The following is a 24,017-nucleotide window of genomic DNA, read 5'->3' on the forward strand; positions in this document are numbered from 1 at the left end:
CACCACCCACCTTTGCCCATTTTTAGTAATCATTCTTCTACCTTTATATTGACTTTCTTTTCAACTACCACACAAGACCAACCATTCAATATTGTCTTTCTGTGTCTGGCTTCTTTTATTTATCATCATGTTTTCCATTTCTGTTCATTAAGCTGTAAATAACAGGATTCTGTACTTCTTTATGGCTGAATATAACTCCATTTTGTATATATAACACAATATCTTCTCTTGTTGATAACCACCCATATTAATATCATGGCTTAGCTACCATGAGTAGTTTCAGAATAAAACATACATATCTGTGAATGTCTTTAGTATTCTTATTTCATTTCCTTCATCTATGTATCCATATCAGTGGATTAAACCACTGTTTAGATTATAATTCTCATAATCCCACTATTTTAATTCTGAACATTCCTGCATTTTCTCACACATGAGCATTTGGAGGGCAATTTATATCCAAAACATAATAACCCAAAAAGGAAAACCTTTGTCTTAGTTTAATTCCTTTACATATAAAATGATAGGATTGTCCATAATGATGATCAACATTCAAATTTGTTAAAACATATTATTCTATTGGTGAATATGTTTCAGAAAAATATCTCAAAAGTTCACAAGAGAAAAGATTTGCCAAATAGATTTAAATTTGAAGCAACTGTAAATGATAAGTACTCCTTGCCAAGGGGGGGAGGGATTTATCTCCCCCTCTGTCTCTGAAATGAAGAAACAGATTCCATTTGTCATTTTAATCTTTTTGGTTTTGTTAGTTTAAAATAAAAAGATTTCTCACTTTTATTTTGACAATCACACGTCATTGTTTATGTATGTTTGCCTTTTTTTCTCATAAAACATAGATGCTTTCTGCTTTTATTCATTTGTTCCACAATATACAATTTTATCCAGAATTGCTCTCTGTTTACTCTGTCCCTCTGCTGGTTTTACACATGAATCTTTCAAAAGGTCATTATATATGTATATTTTTAAAAATGTCTCCCTTACTACTTTTCCTTTCACCATCATTCGCAGTTACCTACAGGGTTTAATAATAGGATTTTGCACTGAACGTGAATTATCAGGTGTTTTTAAAAGTGATCTTTTAAAACAGTTTCCAAAATAAATGATACTTTTTAGAATGGCTTAAATTAAGGAACGCTGAATGTTTTCCTGTTAAGGGGACTTCTTGATAGATCATGCTTGAAGTTTCTAAAATTACCTTTTCTTATTATTTCAAAGATATAAACTTACATAAGTATGTTTTAATGTTAATAGTTTTAATGTTTCCACTCCTTTAGGCTCACCCTGTGATCCCACCCTTTTTCTGGGCTGTGCTCCTTGCAATGTGATCTGTTCCATTATCTTCCATAATCGATTTGATTATAAAGATCAGCATTTTTAAACTTTTTGGAAAAATTAAATGCAAACCTCAAGATTTTGAGCTCCCCATGGATCCAGGTTAGATCAAATTTCCTTTTTCCTAAAAAAAAAAAAAAAAAAAAAAAAACACTTATGGTCTTTTCTTAGACGTGTCAAACTTCTAATGTTTCAAGCAGTGAAGTGAATCTATACACCACAATCTCACTTATGGAGTTGGTGTCAAGGAGTGAGTATCAAGAAAAGATGAATGAGGGCTGGGTTTGTAGCTCAGTGGTGGAGCACTTGCCTGGCACGTGTGAGGCCCTGGGTTTGATCCTCAGCACCAATAAAAATAAATAAATAAAAATAAAGGTTAAAAAAAGAAAAGAAAAGATGAATGAGCCCTTTATTTTATGCACAGGAATATGAATGCCCACATAGAGAGCTGATATGCAAGCCCATTGGCCCTCTGGCCAGTGCTTTCCCCAGTAACTCCCAGAGCCCAATTTTCATAAAGTACTTTGGTGACTGCTCAAAGCAAGACCATGGCACTTGGTGGGCATCCAGACCCCTGTGGAGGACTTATCATTCACAAGGGCTTTCCTCCAATAAAGAGATTTTATCACTTTAATTGGCAGAAACACCTTTGTTTACAATATTAAGGAGAGAGAATTGATGCATGCACAGTTGTTGTCAATAAATAAATAAATAAGAGGGGTTTGATGCTTCAGTTGAGATCCTAGTGGACAAGGTCATAAGGTTAGAATAACAAAATGACTGGATTTTACTCTGTATAACCCCTGAACAAACACAGCTTTACCCTATTCTCAGCTGGCATGCACTTTATTCTCCATAAAAGCTTATTGTGAGATGTTCAGAAATCTACTGGCTCTTGTGCAGATATTTTATCCATTGAATACCCAATTGTATTTTATGGTATTTGCAAAACCTCCCCTATTCCTTAGAAATTATTCTATTCTGAGGCTACTTTATAACAGCAGCCACAGAGGGCAGCATTGCGCTCTTTGTTGGGTTACCCAAACACCCTTATATGTCCTTACTCTGCCCTCATCTACAAAATATGAATTGTGGTAATTCACACCAATTTACACATCCATATTATAAGGAAAAATTTGGTTGAAAAAGGAGAGAATTTATATAAACTTATTTTTATCTCTAAAAAAGGATGTGTAAGTATAGGAAATGATTATTATTTCTGATCCTCTAGTCATAGTTCTTTCCTTCATGTCCTTCTTTAAGCTTGGGAATTATTATATATTTACAATAAAGATCTACCCCTCAGGGTGAACACAATTTTTCTCCTACAGTTTCTAAGATGGACTATGTGTAAGATTTATGTACCTTTATTATATATTATTATTTAGTGATTATTTTATCTTTTAGGTTTGCAATAACTTTCCTGCTGTCATTGATTTTTTCCCAGGGAGTCATAAAATATTTCTTAAGAATATTGCTGGAGGAAGCCCGGGGCCAAGCCAGACCAGACTGGAGGAGGAAGCCCGGCCCCACCCCGAGCGATAGTCCAGAGGAAGCCCATCAACCCTTAAAACCCATCAAAGGGGTTGTGGCTACCAGCACGGTTCTGCAGCTTATCCAGGTACCTGGTTTCCAACTCCCCCACCCTTAGCTGCGATAACTCAAAATATTTCCAACAAGCTTTTGGGGGGTGTAGCTATCAATGCAAAACAATAACTGTACAGGCACCTGGTTTCCACCTCAGAGACTAGAGTAGGGAGGATACAGGTGGAAGCTCATGTCCTTTCACACTGGCTACATCTACCACCCTGAACACAGGGGCTCAAGCTATGAATAGACAACACCACCTACTGGAAGAAAGGAAAACAGAGTTCTGAGAGCCTTTTTTTTCTCTCTCTCTCTCTCTCTTTCACAACCTTAACATATGTAAAACCAAGAGCTGTGCATGAACATCCGAATCACCAAAATAATATAATATAGAGGAATTGCATATGCCCCACCTTCCCCCATTTTTTTCCCTTATTTCTTTCTTACTTTCTTTTTCCTTCTCTCTTTTTTCTCATTTCTTCCTTGTTATTTTTTTTTTGTTCATTCTTACTCCCTCTATCTCACTTTCAACCCCCTAACTTTTACTATCTATATGTAAGGTAACTTTCTAGATACAGATAGGAGGTTGAATCTATACATTCTTCCATAAATTTCCAGTCTATTGGTTAGAGTTCTCCAAAGTTGCTAAGTTAGTTTAACCTCATACCCTCACTCCTTTCCCTCTAAGTATAACATCCTTTGTCTGAAATTCAGTTTTCTATATGCCACCAGATATGGTATGCCTTTTATGAAACTAATGACTATATTTTTAAATAATAATTGAAACCAATATCTGTAGACTTAGATTCTAACTATAAATGTATTAATAAGGAAAACTTGTGCTTAGATTATGTACTGTTGATGTTAGGAACGGTTAACATTGTCTTTCTTCTAAAAAGAGGGATTTTGGAGCTATACAAGAACAATATAAATATATAAGGGGAAAACCATTAACACAACAGTTTCACAAAGCTAGAAAGAAACATGAGCAGTATGAAAAGACAAGGAAAGAAAGGACCACAAACAATGCAGGTCAATTAAACATTAGAAGAGGTAATATCTGCAGCTGATGGAATGTCAGACAAAGACTTCAGGATATACATGCTTCAGATGATCTGGAGTCTCAAAGAAGATATTAGACACAAAATCAGACAATGAAAGATCACTTTGACAATGAATTACATAAACAAATCCAAGAAGCAAAAGATCAACTCTACAGGGAGATAGAGGATATATATATATATAAAAAAACACCAGAAATCCTGGAAATGCAGGAAACAATAAACCAAATTAAAAACTCAAATGAGAGTATTACCAGCAGAGTAGAACACCTAGAAGATAGAACATCAGACAACGAAGACAAAGTTTTTCAACTTGAAAAGAACATAGCTCAGCGAGAATGTTAAGAAATCATGAGCAGAACATCCAAGAAAAATGGGATAACATAAAAAGACTAAACTTAAAGAGTTATTAGGATACAAGAGGGTATAGAGGTCCAAACCAAAGGAATGAGCAATCCGTTCAATGAAATAATACCAGAAAACTTCCCAGACTTAAAGAATGAAAAAGAAAGCCAAATACTAGAAGCCTACAGGATGCCGAATGTACAAAATCATAAAAGATCCACACCAAGACACATAATAATGAAGATGCCCAGCATACAGAATAAGGAGAGAATCTTAAAAGCCACAGGAGAGAGGAAGAAGATTACATTTAGGGGTAAACCATTCAGGATAATGGCTGATCTTTCAACACAGACTCTGAAAGCTAGAAGATCCTGGAACAACGTATTTCAAACGCTGAAAGAAAATGTGTTCCTACCAAGAATCGTGTATCCAGCGAAATTAAGCTTCAGGATTGAAGATGAAATAAAAATCTTCCACAATAAACAAAAGTTAAAAGAATTTGCAGCTAGAAAATCAGCTCTTCAAAACATCCTTGGCAAAACATTACAGGAAGAGGAAATGAAAAATAACAATGAAAACCAACAGCAGGAGGTAGTACAGTAAAGGAAAAACTAAACAAAGAGGAAAAACAAATCATGTTAAGCAACATAAATAACCAAATATGGCTGGAAGTACAAACCATATCTCAATAGTAACCCTAAATGTTAATGGCTTAAATGCACCAATCAAAAGACATAGGCTAGTAGACTGGATTAAAAAAAGATACAACAATATGCTGCCTACAGGAGACTCATCTGATACGAAAAGACATACACAGACTGAAGGTGAAAGGTTGGGAAAAATCATATCACTCGTACGGACCCCGGAAACAAGCAGGGGTGTCCATACTTGTATCAAATAAAATAGACTTCAAGCCAAAGTTAATCAAAAGGGATAAACAAGGACACTACATACTGCTCAAGGGAACCATACACCAACAAGACTTAACGATCATTAATATATATGCCCCAAACAATGGTGCAGCTACGTTCATCAAACAAACTCTTCTGAAGTTCAAGAGTCAAATAGACCACAACACAATAATCATGGGAGATTTTAACACACCTCTCTCACCACTGGACAGATATTCCAGACAAGAGTTGAATAAAGAAACTATAGAGCTCAATAATACAATTAATAACTTAGACTTAATTGACATATACAGAATATACCACCCAACATCAAGTGGATACACTTTCTTCTCAGCAGCACATGGATCCTTCTCAAAAATAGACCATATATTATGTCACAGGGCAAATATTAGCAAATACAAAGGAGTAGAGATACTACCATGCATTTTATCTGATCATAATGGAATGAAATTGGAAATCAATAATAAAATAAGAAAGAAAAAATCCTACATCACATGGAGAATAAACAATATGCTACTGAATGAACAAAGGGTTACAGAAGACATCAAAGAGGAAATTAAAAAATTCTTAGAGGTAAATGAAAACTCAGACACAACATATTGAAATCTCTGGGACACTATGAAAGCAGTATTAAGAGGAAAATTCATTTCATGGCGTTCATTCCTTAAAAGAAGGAAAATCCAACAAATAAATGACCCCACACTACACCTCAAAGCCTTAGAAAAAGAAGAACAAACCAGTAGCAAATACAGTAGAAAGCAAGAAATAATTAAAATCAGAGCTGAAAAAAATGAAATAGAAATAAAAGAAACAATCGAAAAAATTGACAAAACTAAAAGTTGGTTCTTTGAAAAAATAAATGAGATTGGTAGATTACCAGCCATGCTAATAAAGAGAAGAAGAGAGAGAACCCAAATTATTAGCTTATAGGATGAAAAAGGCAACATCACATCAGACACTTCAGAAATACAGAAGATAATTAGAAATTATTTTGAAACCCTATACTCTAATAAAATAGAGGATAGTGAAGGCATCTATAAATTCCTTAAGGCATATGAGCTACCCAGATTGAGTCAGGATGATATAAACAACCTAAACAGACCAATATCAAGTGAGGAAATAGAAGAAGCCATCAAAAGACTACAAACCAAGAAAAGCCCAGAGCTGGAAGGATATACAGCAGAGTTTTACAAGAACTTTAAAGAAGAACTAATACCAATACTCTTCAATCTATTTCAGGAGATATAAAAAGAGGGAGTACTTCCAAATTCATTCTATGAGGCCAATATCACCCTGATTCCAACACCAGATAAAGACACTTCAAAGAGAGAAAATTTCAGACCAATATCCCTAATGAATTTAGATGCAAAAATTCTCAATAAAATTCTGGCAAATCAGATATAAAAACATATCAAAAAGATTGTGCACCATGACCAAGTGGGATTCATCCCTGGGATGCAAGGCTGGTTCAATACCGAAATCAATAAATGTAATTCATCACATCAATAGACTTAAAGATAAGAATCATATGATCATCTTGATCGATGCTGAAAAAGCATTTGACAAAATACAGCATCCCTTTATGTTCAAAACTCTAGAAAAATTAGGGCTAACAGGAAGTTACCTCAACGTGGTAAAAGCTATATATGCTAAGCCTCAGGCCAGCATCATTCTAAATGGAGAAAAATTGAAGGCATTCCCTCTAAAATCTAGAACAAGACAGGGATGCCCTCTCTCACCACTTCTATTCAACATAGTTCTTCAAACACTAGCCAGAGCAATTAGAGAGATGAAAGAAATTAAAGGCATAAATATAGAAAAGAAGAACTTAAATTAGCACTATTTGCCAATGACATGATCCTATACCTAAGAGACCCAAAAAGTTCAACCAAGAAACTTCTAGAACTAGTAAATGAACTCAGCAAAGTGGCAGGATATAAAATCAATACCAATAAATCAAAGGCATTCCTGTGTATCAGTGACAAATTTTCTGAAATGGAAATGAGTATAACTACTCTATTCACAATATCCTCAAAAAAATAAAATAAAATACCTGGGAATAAACCTAACAAAAGAGGTGAAAGATCTATACAATGAAAACTACAGAACCCTGAAGAAAGAAATAGAAGAAGACCTTAGAAGATGGAAGGATTTACCTTGCTCATGGATTGGTAGAATTAATATTATTAAGATGGCCATATTACCAAGAGCACTTTACAGATTCAATGCAATTCCCATCAAAATCCCAATGACATTCCTTACAGAAGTAGAAAAAGCAATCATGAAATTCATCTGGAAAAACAAGAGACCCAGAATAGCTAAAGTATTTCTAAGCAGGAAGAGTGAAATTGGTGGTATCGTGATTCCAGATTTTAAACTATACTATAGAGCAATAGTAACAAAAACAGCATGGTACTGGCACCAAAACAGGCTGGTAGACCAATGGTACAGAATAGAGGACACAGAGACAAATCCACAAAATTATATTAGACAAAGGTGCTAAAAACCTTATATTAAACAAAGGTGCTAAAAACAAGCAATGGAGAAAGGATAGCATCTTCAACAAATGGTGCTGGGAGAACTGGAAATCCATATGCAACAAAATGAAATTGAATCCCTTTCTCTCACCATGCACAAAAGTCAACTCAAAATGGATCAAGGAGCTAGGAATCATACCAGAGCCTCTGCATCTAATAAAAGATAACGTTGGCCCTAATGTTCATCACGTGGGGCAGGCCTCAAATTTCTTAATAAGACACCTTAGCACCAGAGTTAAAACCAAGAACCAACAAATGGGATGAATTCAAACTAAAAAGTTTTTTTCTCAGCAAGAGAAATAATATGTGAGGTGAATAGGGAGCCTACATCCTGGGAACAAATTTTTACCCCTCAAACATCAGATAGAGCTCTAATCTCTAGGGTATACAAAGAACTCAAAAAGTTAAACAACAAAAAAGCAAATAACCCAATCAACAAATGGGCCAAGGACTTGAACAGAAACTTCCCAGAAGAGGATATACAATCAATCAACAAATACATGAAAAAATGCTCACCATCTCTAGCAATCAGAGAAATGCAAATTAAAACTACTCTAAGATACCATCTCACTCCAATAAGAATGGCAGCCATTATGAAGTCAAACAACAACAAGTGCTTGCAAGGATTTGGGGAAAAAGGTACACTCATACATTGCTGGTGGGACTGCAAATTGGTGCAGCCAATTTGGAAAGCAGTATGGAAATTCCTTGGAAAGCTGGGAATGGAACCACCATTTGACCCAGCTATTCTCCTTCTCTGACTATACCCAAAAGACCTAAAAAGAGCATACTACAGGGACACAGCCACATCAATGTTTATAGCAGCACAATTCATAATACCTAGAATTTGGAACCAACCTAGATGCCCTTTAATAGATGAACTGATAAAAAATGTGTGGCATTTATACACAATGGAATATTACTCAGCACTAAAATATAACAAGATCATGGCATTTGCAGGCAAATAGATGGCATTAGAGCAGATTATGCTAAGTGAAGTTAGCCAATCCCTAAAAAACAAATATCTTCTCTGATATAAGGGGAGTGATTCAAAATGGGATAGGGAGGAAGAGCCTGAGAAGAAGACTACCACTAAATAGGGAAGAGAGGTGGGAGGGAAAAAGAGGGAGAAGGGGAGTTGCACGGAAGATGGAAGGAGAACTTCATTGTTATACAGAATACATATATGATGTTGTGATGAGAAAAAGAAAAAAAGTTTGTCACATTAGATTGGATAGAGAGAAAGGATGGGAGAGGAGGGGAGGAGTACAAGGGATAGGAAGGGCAGCAGAATAGAATAGACATTATGATTGATGTATGTACATTCCATGTATGTATTATATGTCAAAATACATTCTGCTGTCATGTACGACTAAAAAAAATAAAAATAAATTGTATGGTTAAAAAAAAGAATATTGCTGACTTGAAACAGTATTTTCTGGAGAAAATAAAGAAACACTAAGAATCCCTGGATATTAACAATCCTAGGGACTTTATCGACTGTTTCCTGATTAAAATGGAAGAGGTAGAATATGAACAAGAGCTCAGTTTTCTGATTGCTTGTACATTTTGTGGTTAATGAACCACAATTTTCTGATTACTAGTGCTAGTTATAGATTGTTATATATCTTGTCTTTATAGATCTGCATGAATCATCATAGAAGAATTGAATGTGAAATTTAATTGTTAAATAACTAGAATACATGAATCCTCTTCTGTAGGTGCTAGTAATCTACCTGAAGATAGGTAGAATATGCACTTCAGGTGAAAAGGAACCAAGTGCCCGAACAGTGGCTCATGCTTGTAATCCCAGCAGCTCGGGAGGCTGAGGCAGGAGGATCACAAGTTCAGAACCAGCCTCAGCAAAAGCCAGGTGTTAAGCAACTCAGTGAGATGCTCTCTCTAAATAAAATACAAAATAGGGCTGGGGATGTGGCTCAGTGGTTGAGTGTGCCTGAGTTCAATCCCCAGTATACCCTTGCCAAAGAAACCAATTATTAAAAAGTTCCAAAATATAAATTGGAGCCATAAAATGCAGATTGAAAAGATAACTTGTACTCAGTGTATGGGAGGATGAGAAGGAAATAGTTGACCAAGAAGGGCTTCCTGCATGTTCTGAGGTTTGAGTAGGTCTTGACATATATTCAGTGAGGGATAGGGTAGGGATTTTAGGTGGGTCAAATGGTCTTTGTAGAGGCTCAAAAGTATGTAATAGCAAAGAGATTAGGTGAATGGAAAAAAAGGAAAGCCTTAGTTGAGTATAACTAAAGTGAATTTGAACAGAAAAGGAATGGAGAGTGGTATTTTCAAGTAAGCTATAAGCTATTTGTTGTCATGAAAAGTTGTGTTTTGAGAAGAAAGAAATATGAACTGGAAGAATGGAATTAGATAACTGTTAGGGAAATTTCTTAAAATCCTATAGAATGACCTATGGGATGCTAACAGAGTACAAGAAATAGATGGATTTTTTTCATGTCTTCAGTTTTGAGCTTGATGAGCATCTGGGTGATGAAAGTGCAGACGAGTCTGATAAAATCAAGGTCATCCTTCTGGTCATATTCTCAGAAATGAAGGAAGAAAATCAGTTAGGCTAGGCCTAGAAGTCAATGTAGAAGCAACATTTTAGAATAAATAGAACATATAAAATTGGAAAGTGAAGAATGTTAATTTGACTAGAGTTTGTATCAGAGGAGTTCTATAGAGAGTCATTTTAGTAGAGAGAGAGAGAATGTAGTCAAATTATTGGGGGCTTGCTTGGCAAATTTCCATATTAAAACCAGACATGCTGTTTGAGAGGTTTAACCCAGAGGAAAGATTTAGATGGTAAGTTTAACTAGATAAGATCTAGTTGAGAAACTGTATAACAAGGGGAACATAAATATTGCGAAGAAATTTTATGAGCATTAAGTTCTCACTGAAGCAATGTGAGGTGGATTCCAGAACCTACTGAAAAGAGCCAACTCTAGAGAAGAAAACCCCTTCTTTGGAGCTCATGGTTATTTTATTGAACCACTTTTTAGCACATTGCAGATGTGATAAATCAGTTATCAGGCCAACATCTCAATGAGTCAAATATGCTGTAGAAAATGACATTTAAAAAATCATCTATGCATCAAGCACCATGGTGCATGCCTGTAATCTCAGTGACTGAGAAGGCTGAGGAAGGAGGAACTCAAGTTCAAGGCCAGCCTCAGCACTTCTAGTGAGGCCCTACGTTAACTTGGTGAGACCCTGTCTCAAATAATAATAATACTAATAATAATAATAATAAATTAATAATAATAATAATAATAATAATAATAATAATAATAATAATTGGCAGGGGTGTGTGTGGCTCAGTGGTAAAGGCCCTTTGGGTTATTTTTATTGAATTGACCTTCTTTGTCTCTTCTGATTGATTTTGACTTGAAGTAAGCATTGTCAGATATGCAAGTAGCTACTGATGCTTACTTTAGGTCTACATTTCCATGGAATATATTTGAACATCACTCACTTTCAGTCTATGCACGTTTTTGCCTATGACATTAGTGTCTTGAAAACAGCATATAATTGGGTCCCGTGTTTTAATCCATCCTGCCAGTCTCTAATTGGAGAGATGAAGGCATTTACATTCCATATTATTATAGAGGAAAGTTTATTAATTTCTGCCATTTTTATTGATGTCTAATGTTTGATTTTCTCTCGTTTCTCATTTGCTTGGCTACTCCTCTAGTGAGATAGTTAATTTGCTGGTTCTGAAGTTTTGTTTAAAATTTCTTCTGTGTGCAGTATTTCTTGAATTATTTTGTGCATTGATGGCTTAGTAGTTAGTCACTATTTCTTTTTATGATATGGTCATCTTATAATAATTTTTATTTTCTCTTCAATTCTGAAAGATAGCTTTGACTGACATAGCAATCTTGATTGACAATTCTTTTCTTCAAGACCTGGAAATTATCCTTTCAATTCTTTCTTTTATAGTTTGTCTTGAGAAATCAGAAGTAATTCTATCTTACCTCTAAATGTAACATGATGTTTATCTCTTAGGATTTTAAAGTTCTTTGTTCTCCAGGTTAGGTGTTTGATTTTAATTTGTCTCGGAGAGGTTCTTTTTTGATCTTGTTTATTTGCAGTTCTGAATGTTTCCTGTTTCTGGAGTCCTTTTCATTCCCAAAGTGTAGAAATTTCTCTGGAATATTTTACTGAAAAGGTTATTTATGCCTTTCATTTTAAATCTCAATTCCCTCTTCTATCCCAGTGCTTCTCAAACTTGGTCTCTTAATGCTGTCTCATGGATCCTTTAAAAAAATTTTTTTTATTGGGTAGTTTTTGAGTTCATATATTGTGTCTTCAATTCCTGAAATTATATCTTCTATGTGATCTAATTTACTGGTGAGACTTTTAGCTGAATTTTTATTTGATTTATTTAATATTTCATTTTTAGGATTTCTCTGTGAATATTTTTCATAATCTCTCTTATTGAAATGCTCTTTCATGTCCTTTATTTTTCCTCCTTTTCATTCCTTAGACTTTCTTTATATTATTGATCCTTTTATTCATTAATTGTTAAAAATTCTTTGGAATTTCCTCTGCCTCAAAACTTGTGGATTCAGCTAAGGAGGAGTTATATATTTTTGAAGGTGTGTTGTTTGCCTATTTACTTATGATCTGAAATCTTTTTTTTTTTTTGTGCATCTTTTGGGAAGGATTCCTCTTCCTATTTGATGTGAGGGTTCTTTAGTGAGTAGTTATCTCTTATTAATAAACCCTTTGCTAAGGATAAATCTTGTCTTCAAAACATCCAATCATCATTTAAAAAATATTAATTCAACCACCAGTACCTCTTTTAAAGAAGAGAATAACCATGGTAATTTAAGAGTCAATCATATATCAACATATGCTACACAAGTTATCATTACTGATCACTGCAGCTCTATTTTTTAAACATTTTTTTTAGTTGTAAACAATACCCTTACTTATTTATTTTTATGTGGTGCTGAGGATCGAACCCAGGGCCTTGCATGTGCTAGGTGAGCACTCTACCGCTGAGCCACAATCCCGGCCCCACTGCAGCTCTATTGACCAAAGTGTAATAATTTCAAATAAGATGAAAACATTGTTTATTTATAATAGTGTTTTTAATTGCATTGGAAGAGGGATAAAAATGGATAAATAAGGCATAAAAATCAAATTTAAAAGGAAGGAGGAAAAAGAATAGTGGTAAAGGGAAGAGAGATAGAAGTTAAAATGAGGTGAGTATAAAGGAAGAAGAAGGAAGGAAATGGACATGGAAAGGAAGAAAGGAGGGACCCATAAGGATTTAATTAATTGACAAAATACATAAAATTAGGTATAGTTCTGACAAAGCACAATATTTGGAGAGACACTAGGAAATAGTTAATATCAATTAGTTGATATAATATCTGTTCTATAGATTTTTTTTTCCTTTATCAGGTTTTTGAAATAGAGGTATTTCTTTCCAGGCTGTCAATCTCAGATCTTAAGAGGAAGATGATGCTTGTTTTTTTTTTTTTTTTTTTTTTTTTTTCCTGAGCTCTGACCCATATTGCTCAAACTTGTTAGTGGATTCTGTGTGCTGAGCTCCACCCTCTCATTTCCTGGCTGACTCAATCACACCTCTCATTCTGAGAGCCTTAGTTCACGTGCTGGGGTGATGTATGTGTGATGCATTGTCGAGTGCCATCCATGGGCCGTGTGTGTGTGTGTGTGTGTGTGTGAGCTATGCACATTTGAGCTTATAAAGGGACTGGCCTGACGTTGCTGCCTGATTGGGATGTGTGATGTAGGTGTCCTTTTCTCTCTCTCTGCCTTTGATCCCACTCAGCCCCTGAGATGGGTGTGGCTTTCCAAGACGTTAGTCAATCTGCTGACCACAGGACATCACCAAGCAAGACTCCACCCTTCAGAACCCAAGCCCTTGCCTTATTTGGGTGGAACTTTCTAGAATGTCTTTTCCCCAATAAATAGAAGGTTTCAGATGTACTCTCTTTCTCCTTCCAGTGCTGGAACTGACCTTTGAGTCACCAAGCCATCCTGTCTTTGAAACTTATGTTTGTGTGCTGTATGGTTTCTTTGCTGTTTTCTTAGTTATTGATACAGCCAGCTCCTTTGAACCTGGCTCATATCACCAGCCCAGTCAGCTGGCAATAATGAATCATCCTATCCTTCAAACTCCTTCTGGATTTGAGTAGATGGTGCAATGATCACTAGTTTGTGTTAACCCTAATCAGCCCCATACCCTCCTACCTCCAGTGTCAGACAAGGTCCTTATCCAGAGTTCAAATCACCAGTATCAAATGGAAGTATCCATCACTATTATTTTCTTTGCTTTTGAAAATAAAACTGACTGCCCTGAGTTTTTCTCCATTATCTTTTAGTCTCTCCTCTATGGACATATCATAGTTTGGCAGGTTTTGTGCCACAGTATTTCCCATGTGCTCCTCTCCTCCTTTTCCTTTCTTTACTCTGTTGCTCTCCTTTCTATTTTTTGTCTCTCTACCTTCTACACATGAGAGAAACATTCAAACTTTGACTTTCTGAGTCTGACTTAGTTCACTTTGCATGATGTTCTCCAGCTCTTTCTATTTATCAAAAATGATATAATTTTATTCTTCTTTGTGACTGAAAAAAATGCCATTGAGTATATATACCATATTTTAATATATATATATATATAAAATATGTCTATTGAGGGACACCTAAGGTGATTCCATAACTTGACTATTGTGTCTATAAACACTGCTATAAACATGGGTATGAATGTATCAGTAAAGTATTCTGATGTCCACTCTTTTGTATAATATCAAAGAGTGGAATAGCTGGGCCATATGGTGCTTCCATTCCTAGTCCTTTGAGGAATCTCCTTACTATTTTTCAAAGTGATTGTATCAATTAAATTATCCTGATTTTCATTCTTCTGGATAAATACCAAAGAGTGAGTTAGCTAGATCATATGGAGGTTCCACTTCTAGTCTTTTGAGGACTCTACATACTGTCCAAAGTGGTTGTACCATTTTTCAGTACCACCAACAATGAATGTGTGTACCTACTCATGCATCCTCACAATCAATTATGATTATTTGTTTACTGGAGAGAAGTGAAATGTCAGTGTAGCTTTGATTTGCATTTCCTTGATTGCCAGGAATGTTGAACATTTTTTCACATATTTTTTGATAATTTGCTTTTCTTCTTTTGAGAAATGTATGTTTAGTTCATTGGCCCATTTATTGGTTGGATTGCTTGTTTCTTTGTTTTTGCTTGGAGTTCTTTCCATATTCTAAACATTAATCCCTTGTCAGAAGAGTAACCAGAAAAGATTTTGTGCCATAGTATTTCCCATGCACTCCTCTATTTCCTATTCTAGCATTCTGTAGTTTCTTTCTTCATGCTCTTGTTTCTGTTGCTGAATAGATGCTTCTAAATTTTATGCTGTACCATTTATTGATTCTTGGTTTTATTGCTTTAGCTTTAGGAGTCTTATTTAGGAAATCAGTGACTGTGTCATTATGTCTGAGTGTTGAGCCTATGTTCTCTTCTAAGAGTTGCAGAGTTTCTGGTCAATTCCTAGCCATTTGATCCACTTTGGATTTTTATGCATGGTAACAGACAGGAATCTGCTTTATTTCTTCTACATATAGATATTCAGTTTTTCCAGTACCATTTGTTAAAAAGGATATCTTTTATCCAATGAATGTTTGTGACAACTTTGTCAAGTGTCAGAGATTGCATCTATGTGGATTTTACTCTGTGTCTTCTGTTCTATTTCATTGGTCTTTGTGTCTGTTTTTATGCCAATACCAATACCAATACCATGCTATTTTTGTTATTATAGCTCTGTAGTGTAATTTGAGATCAAGTATTGTGATGCTTCCCAAGTGCTGTTATTGCTAAAGATTGTTTTGGCTTTTATACATCCATATGAATTTTAGGACTTTTTTTCTGTTTCTGTAAAGAATCTCATTTGCATCTTGATCAGGATTGCATTAAATCTGTAGATCATTTTTGGTAACATAATCACTTTGATAATACTAATTCTGCCTATCCAAAAACATGGGAGGCTTTCCTCATCTTCTGAGGTCTTCCTCAATTTCTTTCTTCAGTGTTCTGTAATTTTCAGTATAGCAATCTGTCACTTCCTTGGTTAGATTTATTCCTAGGCAGTTGGGGTTTTGAGTCTACTGTGAATGGAATTGCTTTCTTGATTTTTTTCTCAGAAGATTCATTATTGGCATGTAGGAAAACGACTGAATTTTGTATGTTGATCTTATATTCTGTTACATTGCTGAATTTGTTTATTAGCTCTAGAAGTTTCCTAGTGGAATATTTTAGGTCTTCTAGGAATCATGTCATTTGTGCTTATTTTCTTCTCAGAGTGTGACTGCACTGGACTATGGTGTCCCTTTTCTTAAACTGGGTGGCAGAGATTCTATTGTCTCATTGGAGAGGAGCTGCTGAGCCACCACTTCCTGGACACTGCTGATGTCTGTTGATTTTTTAAAATTTTCTTTCTACTATGGAACATCATGTTTTGGTTTTGATCTGTTTGGTAACTCTAGGAATTTCCTCACAGTTCTTCCTGAGTTTGCCTCTGAAGAACTAACTGATGTTTCAATTAATGCTCTGGGAACTGCAAGGATATTGTGTGTTCCTCTGATCTAGAGTGTCCCTCATTTTCAGTACTGTCATCTTAACAATAGTAAAGTGCTTTACTCTATGACATAGAGTGATGTGTGCAATTTAGTTCCTTGAAATTTTGACTTGAAAAACTTAGAAAGCTAGGTAAGGGCAATGTTACTTTTTCTAAGGAATATACCTATTGAAATAATGTCTGTATGAATTTTGATTATGTATTATTGGACATGCTAAAGACCACTTGGAGATTATACAAGCATCATTAAACAAATTCTTGCCTTTGGACTGGCTAAAATTATACATTTTATATGTTAATTATGTCATGATTATTTTATAGTTATATTTAAAAATTATCTTTAGCTAAAATTTAAAATTAATCCTTGCTGATGTCAGTTTTATGTAAAATTATCCCTTTAGTCCTAAATAAACACCGTTTATCAAGTACTTTCTCTTTCCCAGTTTCCGAAGTCAGAGCTCTATTGAGTTAGCCCCCTTTCAGAATCTTCATTGTCCCTACTCCTTTCTTAATTCTCAATGTACAGTAAACATGCTTTGCTCATGTTTGTAGAATCTTTTCAATTTGTATATTAAAAGTAGGGTGAAATTCATGGTGAATATATTCTTGTATTTGTTTCCTAAGCCAAGTTACCTGTTGCTTCACATCTGAAATGCAATAGTTGCTAGCCCTATTTTGCCTTTAAAATTCATTCTCATGTTCTGTACTCTGTTTTATAATGTGATGCTATATTAGTTTTTGCAAATTTTCCTGATTGTAATGAGTGTGTGAAAAATTCTGAACCCAAATAAATTAGCAGTAGAAGAAAACTGCATATTCTTGATTTCTTATTATATCTTCTCTGGTATGGCCCTAATTTACTTGTTCACCTCAATTATGATCATGAATATTGACAAGTAAGAAAAACTCAAGAACCAGTGCTTAAAATGGTGTATTTGGTCATCTTACATGCAAAGAAGTCTTGTGGTGGGCCAAACTAGAGTTAGTACAGTCACCCAGAAACATTAGAGACTCAGGTGCCTCCATTTCCCTTCACTACATGCCTTGGGTTGGATATGGTTTCTTCACTCCAAAAATTAATTTGAAAGTTGTTCCATAATGTAAATTTTGAGAGGTTTGGGAAAAAAATAAAACTCGTTCTTTATAAACTACCCATTTTCTGAGAGTCTGTTATAGCAACGGATAATGAACTGAAAAATCATAAATGATTTTTAGATGCCACCTTTTATCTTCATGCTTAAATATTGCTGTATCAAAATGATTTCTGCCTTACCAACAACTTGTATCTATGTTTTGAGTAAAAAGAAGGTAAGGGAAGTGTCACCATCAAACTTTTGCTTGTGTTTTATTGATAATAAATGTCTTAATTGGTCTTCCCAACTGTTAAAAGGATGGTGAACAGAATAGGTAATAAGGGGTGAGAGGGTAAGAAATGAAGATTTAGTTTACTCCTCTATAGTTTGCCATACTATACAGTAGCTTTTTTATTTTTATTTATTTTTTTATTGGTTGTTCACAACATTACAAAGCTCTTGACATAACATACTTCATACATTGGACTGAAGTGGGTTATGAACTCCCAATTTTACCCCAAATGCAGATTGCAGAGTCACATCGGTTACACTTCCACAATTTTACATAATGTCCTATTGGTCATTGTAGTATTCTGCTACCTTTCCTATCCCCTACTATCCCCCCTCCCCTCCCCTCCCAACTTCTCTCTCTACCCCATCTACTGTAATTCATTTCTCTCCTTGTTTATTTTCCCATTCCCTCACAACCTCTTGTATGTAGTTTTGTATAGCAATGAGGGTCTCCCTTCATTTCCATGCAATTTCCCTTTTCTCACCCTTTCCCTCCCATCTCATGTCTCTGTTTAATGTTAATCTTTTCTTCCTACTCTTCCTCCCTGCTCTGTTCATAGTTGCTCTCATTATATCAAAGAAGACATTTGGTATTTGTTTTTTAGGGATTGGCTAGCTTCACTAAGCATAATCTGCTCTAGTGCCATCCATTTCCCTGCAAATTCTATGATTTTGTCATTTTTTATTGCTGCATAGTACTCCATTGTGTATAGATGCCACATTTTTTTATCCATTCATCTACTGAGGGGCATCTGGGTTGGTTCCACAGTCTAGCAATTGTGAATTGTGCTGCTATGAACATTGATGTGGCCGTATCCCTGTAGCATGCTCTTTTAAGGTCTTCAGGGAATAGTCCAAGAAGGGCAATAGCAGGGTCAAATGGTGGTTCCATTCCCATCTTTCCCAGGAATCTCCAAACTGCTTTCCAAATTGGCCGCACCAATTTGCAGTCCCACCAGCAATGTACAAGTGTACCCTTTTCTCCACAACCTCTCCAGCACTTGTTGTTGTTTGACTTCATAGTGGCTGCCAATCTTACTGGAGTGAGATGGTATCTTAGGGTGGTTTTGATTTGCATTTCTCTGACTGCTAGAGATGGTGAGCATTTTTTCATGTACTTATTGATTGATTGTATATCCTCCTCTGAGAAGTGTCTGTTCAGGTCCTTGGCCCATTTGTTGATTGGGTTATTTGTTACCTTATTATCTAATTTTTTGAGTTCTTTGTATACTCTGGATATTAGGGCTCTATCTGAAGTGTGAGGAGTAAAGATTTGTTCCCAGGATGTAGGCTCCCTGTTTACCTCTCTTATTGTTTCTCTTGCTGAGAAAAAACTTTTAAGTTTAATTAAGTCCCATTTGTTGATTCTTGTTGTTAACTCTTGTGCTATGGGTGTCCTATTAAGGAATTTGGAGCCCGACCCCACAATTTGTAGATCGGATCCAACTTTGTCTTCTATCAGACGCAGAGTCTCTGGTTTGATATCAAGTTCCTTGATCCATTTTGAGTTAACTTTTGTGCATGGCGAGAGAAAGGGGTTCAGTTTCATTTTGTTGCATATGGATTTCCAGTTTTCCCAACACCATTTGTTGAAGATGCTATCCTTCCTCCATTGCATGCTTTTAGCCCCTTTATCAAATATAAGATAGTTGTAACTTTGTGGATCAGTCTCTGTGTCCTCTATTCTAAACCATTGGTCTATCCGCCTGTTTTGGTACCAGTACCATGCTGTTTTTGTCACTATTGCTTTGTAATATAGTTTGAAATCTGGTATTGCTATACCGCCTGATTCACACTTCCTGTTTAGAATTGCTTTTGCTATTCTGGGTCTTTTATTTTTCCATATGAATTTCATGATTGCTTTGTCAATTTCTACAAGATATGCCGTTGGGATTTTGATTGGCATTGCATTAAACCTATAGAGAACTTTTGGTAATATCGCCATTTTGATGATGTTAGTTCTGCCTATCCATGAACAGGGTATGTTTTTCCATCTTCTAAGATCTTCATCAACTTCTCTCTTTAGGGTTCTGTAGTTTTCATTATATAAATCTTTCACCTCTTTTGTTAGGTTAATTCCCAAGTATTTTATTTTTTTTGAGGATATCGTGAATGGAGTGTTTTTCCTCATTTCCGTTTCCGAAGTTTTGTCGCTGATATACAGAAATGCCTTTGATTTATGCGTGTTGATTTTATATCCTGCCACTTTGCTGAATTCATTTATTAGTTCTAGTAGTTTCTTTGTAGACCCTTTTGGGTCTTCTAGGTATAGAATCATGTCATCTGCAAATAGTGATAATTTAAGTTCTTCTTTTCCAATTTTTATGCCTTTAATTTCTTTCATCTGTCTAATTGCTCTGGCCAGTGTTTCGAGAACTATATTGAATAGAAGTGGAGATAGAGGGCATCCCTGTCTTGTTCCGGATTTTAGAGGGAATGCCTTCAACTTTTGTCCATTCAGAATGATGCTAGCCTGAGGCTTAGCATAGATAGCTTTTACAATGTCAAGGTAGGTTCCTGTTATCCCTAATTTTTCTAATGTTTTGAACATAAAGGGATGCTGTACTTTGTCAAATGCTTTCTCTGCATCTATCGAGATGATCATATGGTTCTTATCTTTAAGTCTATTGATGTGGTGAATAACATTTATTGATTTCCGTATGTTGAACCATCCTTGCATCCCAGGGATGAATCCTACTTGGTCATGGTGCACAATTTTTTTGATGTGTTTTTGTATTCGATTCGCCAGAATTTTATTGAGGATTTTTGCATCTAGGTTCATTAGAGATATTGGTCTGTAGTTTTCTTTCTTTGAGGTGTCTTTGTCTGGTTTCGGGATCAGGGTGATGTTGGCCTCATAGAATGAGTTTGGAAGAGCTCCCTCTTTTTCTATTTCCTGAAATAACTTGAAAAGTATTGGTTTTAATTCTTCTTTAAAGGTTTTGTAAAACTCCGCTGTATATCCATCCGGTCCTGGGCTTTTCTTGGTTGGTAGTCTTTTGATGGCTTCTTCAATTTCATCCATTGATATTGGTCTGTTCAAATTGTGTGTATCCTCCTGACTCAGTCTGGGCAAATCATATGACTTAAGAAATTTATCGATGTCTTCACTATCTTCTATTTTGTTGGAATATAGGTTTTCAAAATAATTTCTAATTGTCTTCTGTATTTCTGTAGGATCTGTTGTAATATTGCCTTTTTCATCCCGTATGTTAGTAATTTGAGTTCTCTCTCTTCTTCTCTTCGTTAGCATGGCTAAAGGTCTGTCGATCTTATTTATTTTTTCGAAGAACCAACTTTTAGTTTTGTTAATTTTTTCAATAGTTTCTTTTGTTTCAATTTCATTGATTTCCGCTCTAATTTTAATTATTTCTAGCCTTCTGCTACATTTGCTGTTGTTTTGCTCTTCCTTTTCTAGGGCTTTGAGATGAAGTGTGAGCTCATTTATTTGTTGGTTTTTTCTTTTTTTGAGGAATGACCACCAGGCGATAAATTTTCCTCTTAAAACTGCTTTCATTGTGTCCCATAGATTCCGATATGTTGTGTCTGTATTTTCATTTATCTCTAAGAATTTTTAAATTTCCTCCTTTATGTCTTCTGTAACCCATTGATCATTCAGTAACATATTGTTCATTTTCCATGTGATGTAGGATTTTTCCTTCCTTCTTTTATCATTGATTTCCAGTTTCATTCCATTATGATCAGATAAAATGCATGGTATTATCTCCACCCCTTTATATTTACTGAGGGTTGCCCTATGGCATAATATATGGTCTATTTTTGAGAAGGATCCATGTGCTGCTGAGAAAAAAGTATATCCATTTGATGATGGTTGATATATTCTATATATGTCAGTTAAGTCTAGGTTGTTGATTGTGATATTGAGTTCTATAGTTTCTTTATTCAATTTTTGTTTGGAGGATCTGTCCAACGGTGAAAGAGGTGTGTTGAAGTCACCCATAATTATTGTGTTGTGGTCTATTTGATTCTTGAACTTGAGGAGAGTTTGTTTTATGAATGTCACAGCACCATTGTTTGGTGCATAAATATTGATAATTGTTATGTCTTGTTGGTGAATGGATCCTTTTAACAGTATATAATGACCTTCTTTATCCCTTTTGATTAACTTAGTCTTGAAGTCGATTTTATTCGATATGAGGATGGCCATTCCTGCTTGCTTACGAGAACTGTGTGCGTGGTATATTTTTTCCCATCCTTTCACCTTCAGCCTGTGTATGTCTTTTCCAATCAGATGTGTCTCCTGGAGGCAGCATATTGTTGGATTTGTCTTTTTAATCCATGATACCAGCCTATGTCGCTTTATTGGAGAGTTTAGGCCGTTAACATTCAGAGTTACTATTGATATATGGTTTGAACTTCCATCCATGTTTGAATGTTTATCCTTTTTTTTTTTTAATATTTAGTTTGTTTCTCCGTGATTATCTTTCCCCTCGCCCTCTGTCTTTACTGAGGCACTTCCCACTGATGGTTTTGGTTATTGTTTTTCATTTCTTCCTCGTGTAGTGTTTTGCTCAAAATGCTTTGCAATGCAGGTTTTCTGGCTGCAAATTCTTTTAACTTTTGTTTATCATGAAAGATCTTTATTTCGTTGTCATACCTGAAGCTTAATTTTGCTGGATACAGAATTCTTGGTTGGCATCCATTGTCTTTCAGTGTTTGAAATACATTGTTCCATGACCTTCTTGCTTTCAGTGTCTGTGATGAAAAGTCCGTTGTTAACCGTATTGGTTTACCCCTAAATGTAATCTGTCTCCTTTCTCTTGTAGCTTTTAATATTTTCTCTTTGTTCTGTATATTGGATATCTTCATAACAATGTGTCTTGGCGTTGGTCTGCTGTGATTTTGTGTGCTCGGTGTCCTGTATGCATCTTCAATTTGTATGTCTGTTTCCTTTTTTATTTCTGGAAAGTTTTCTGTAATTATTTCATTCAGCAGGTTTCTCATTCCCTTGGTGTGAATCTCTGTACCTTCCTCTATCCCGATGACTCGTAAGTTTGGTTTCTTCATGTTATCGCATAACTCTTGGATGATTTTCTCGTTATTTTTTACCAGCCTTTCTGAGTTGGCTAGACTCTTTTCAAGATGGTATATTTTGTCTTCATTATCTGACGTTCTGGTTTCTACTTGTTCCACTCTGTTAGTGATACTCTCAATTGAGTTTTTAATTTGGTTTATCGTTTCCTTCATTTCTAGAATTATTGTTTGATTATTTTTTATAATCTCTATCTCCTTATAAAGATGCTTAACTTCTTCTTTTAGCTGTTTATGTAACTCATTCTCAATGTGTTCTTTCGCTGCTTGAATTTGCTGTCTTGTATCCTCTTTGAGGTTCCATTCCATCTGTCTAAGGTGTTCCTTGAGGTCTTTATATGACCATTTTTCTGATGACTCTAGGTCCTCCTGAATATTTAGGCTGTCCTGCATTGCTTGTACTCCTCTTCTTCCTTGCTTCTTGAAGCTGCTCATGTTGCTTCTTGTTCTGGTTGACTGCTGGGTTACTGTTTATTCCTATAAATTTATTTGATGCTAGGGAGGAAAGGTATTAGAAGGGAAGGGAAGAAGTCACTAAGGAGAATGAGAGTAGGCAGGTAGAATTCAAGGAAGGGGGGATAAGAAAAATGAAAAGACAAAAGAAGAAAGAAATAGGAACTAAAAAAGAACAAAAATTTAAAAAAATATTAATAATAATTAAAAAAAATTAAAATTGAGATTAGAAGAGAAAGAAGAAAAAAAGAGAGAAAAGAAAGGAAAAAAACAAGATAGAAAAATGAAGATGAAAGAAAAACCCCAATCAGAAAAAAACAACAACAACAACAACAACAACAATAAAAAAGACTAATAAATGCCATCTTAGAGTTTGATTAACTTCTCTTCCACTAGGTGGCACTGTGCCCCCCAGGTCAAGTCTTTCCCGTCAGTACGCGGGAACCAATCACTGTGCAGCAGCTCCTCCCAGACTGGGCGAGTCTCCAATCCTGAGTGCCTAGGGCCTCCTCTTGTGTCCAAACACTTCCACTTTTCCTCTAGCCAGGCCCCTCTCACCACAATACTGGCTACAGGCCAGGTCTGCTGCTCCCGGGAGCCCTGTTTTCATGAACGACTGGGCTCACTCCTCCAGATTGCCATTCCCTCAGACCCTAAGCTTGTAGAGCTCGGTGCTGAGAATCCTCAGCGAATTTTGCTTGCCCTCC

At 35.5% G+C, this 24,017-nt stretch overlaps 1 pseudogene across 1 annotated transcript in view; it reads left to right on the forward strand.

The window, feature by feature from the left end:
• LOC308634410 (cytochrome P450 2C9-like) overlaps nt 1–24,017 on the forward strand; it is a 58,988-nt pseudogene that overhangs the window by 19,553 nt on the left and 15,418 nt on the right. The window contains exon 4 of the transcript in view: nt 1,296–1,455. The product of the transcript in view is annotated as a cytochrome P450 2C9-like (transcript). The remainder of the gene's footprint in view (nt 1–1,295; nt 1,456–24,017) is intronic.

Source organism: Spermophilus citellus, assembly GCF_964194105.1.
Source record: "Spermophilus citellus genome assembly, chromosome: 15".
NCBI classification, from domain to species: Eukaryota; Metazoa; Chordata; class Mammalia; order Rodentia; family Sciuridae; genus Spermophilus; species Spermophilus citellus.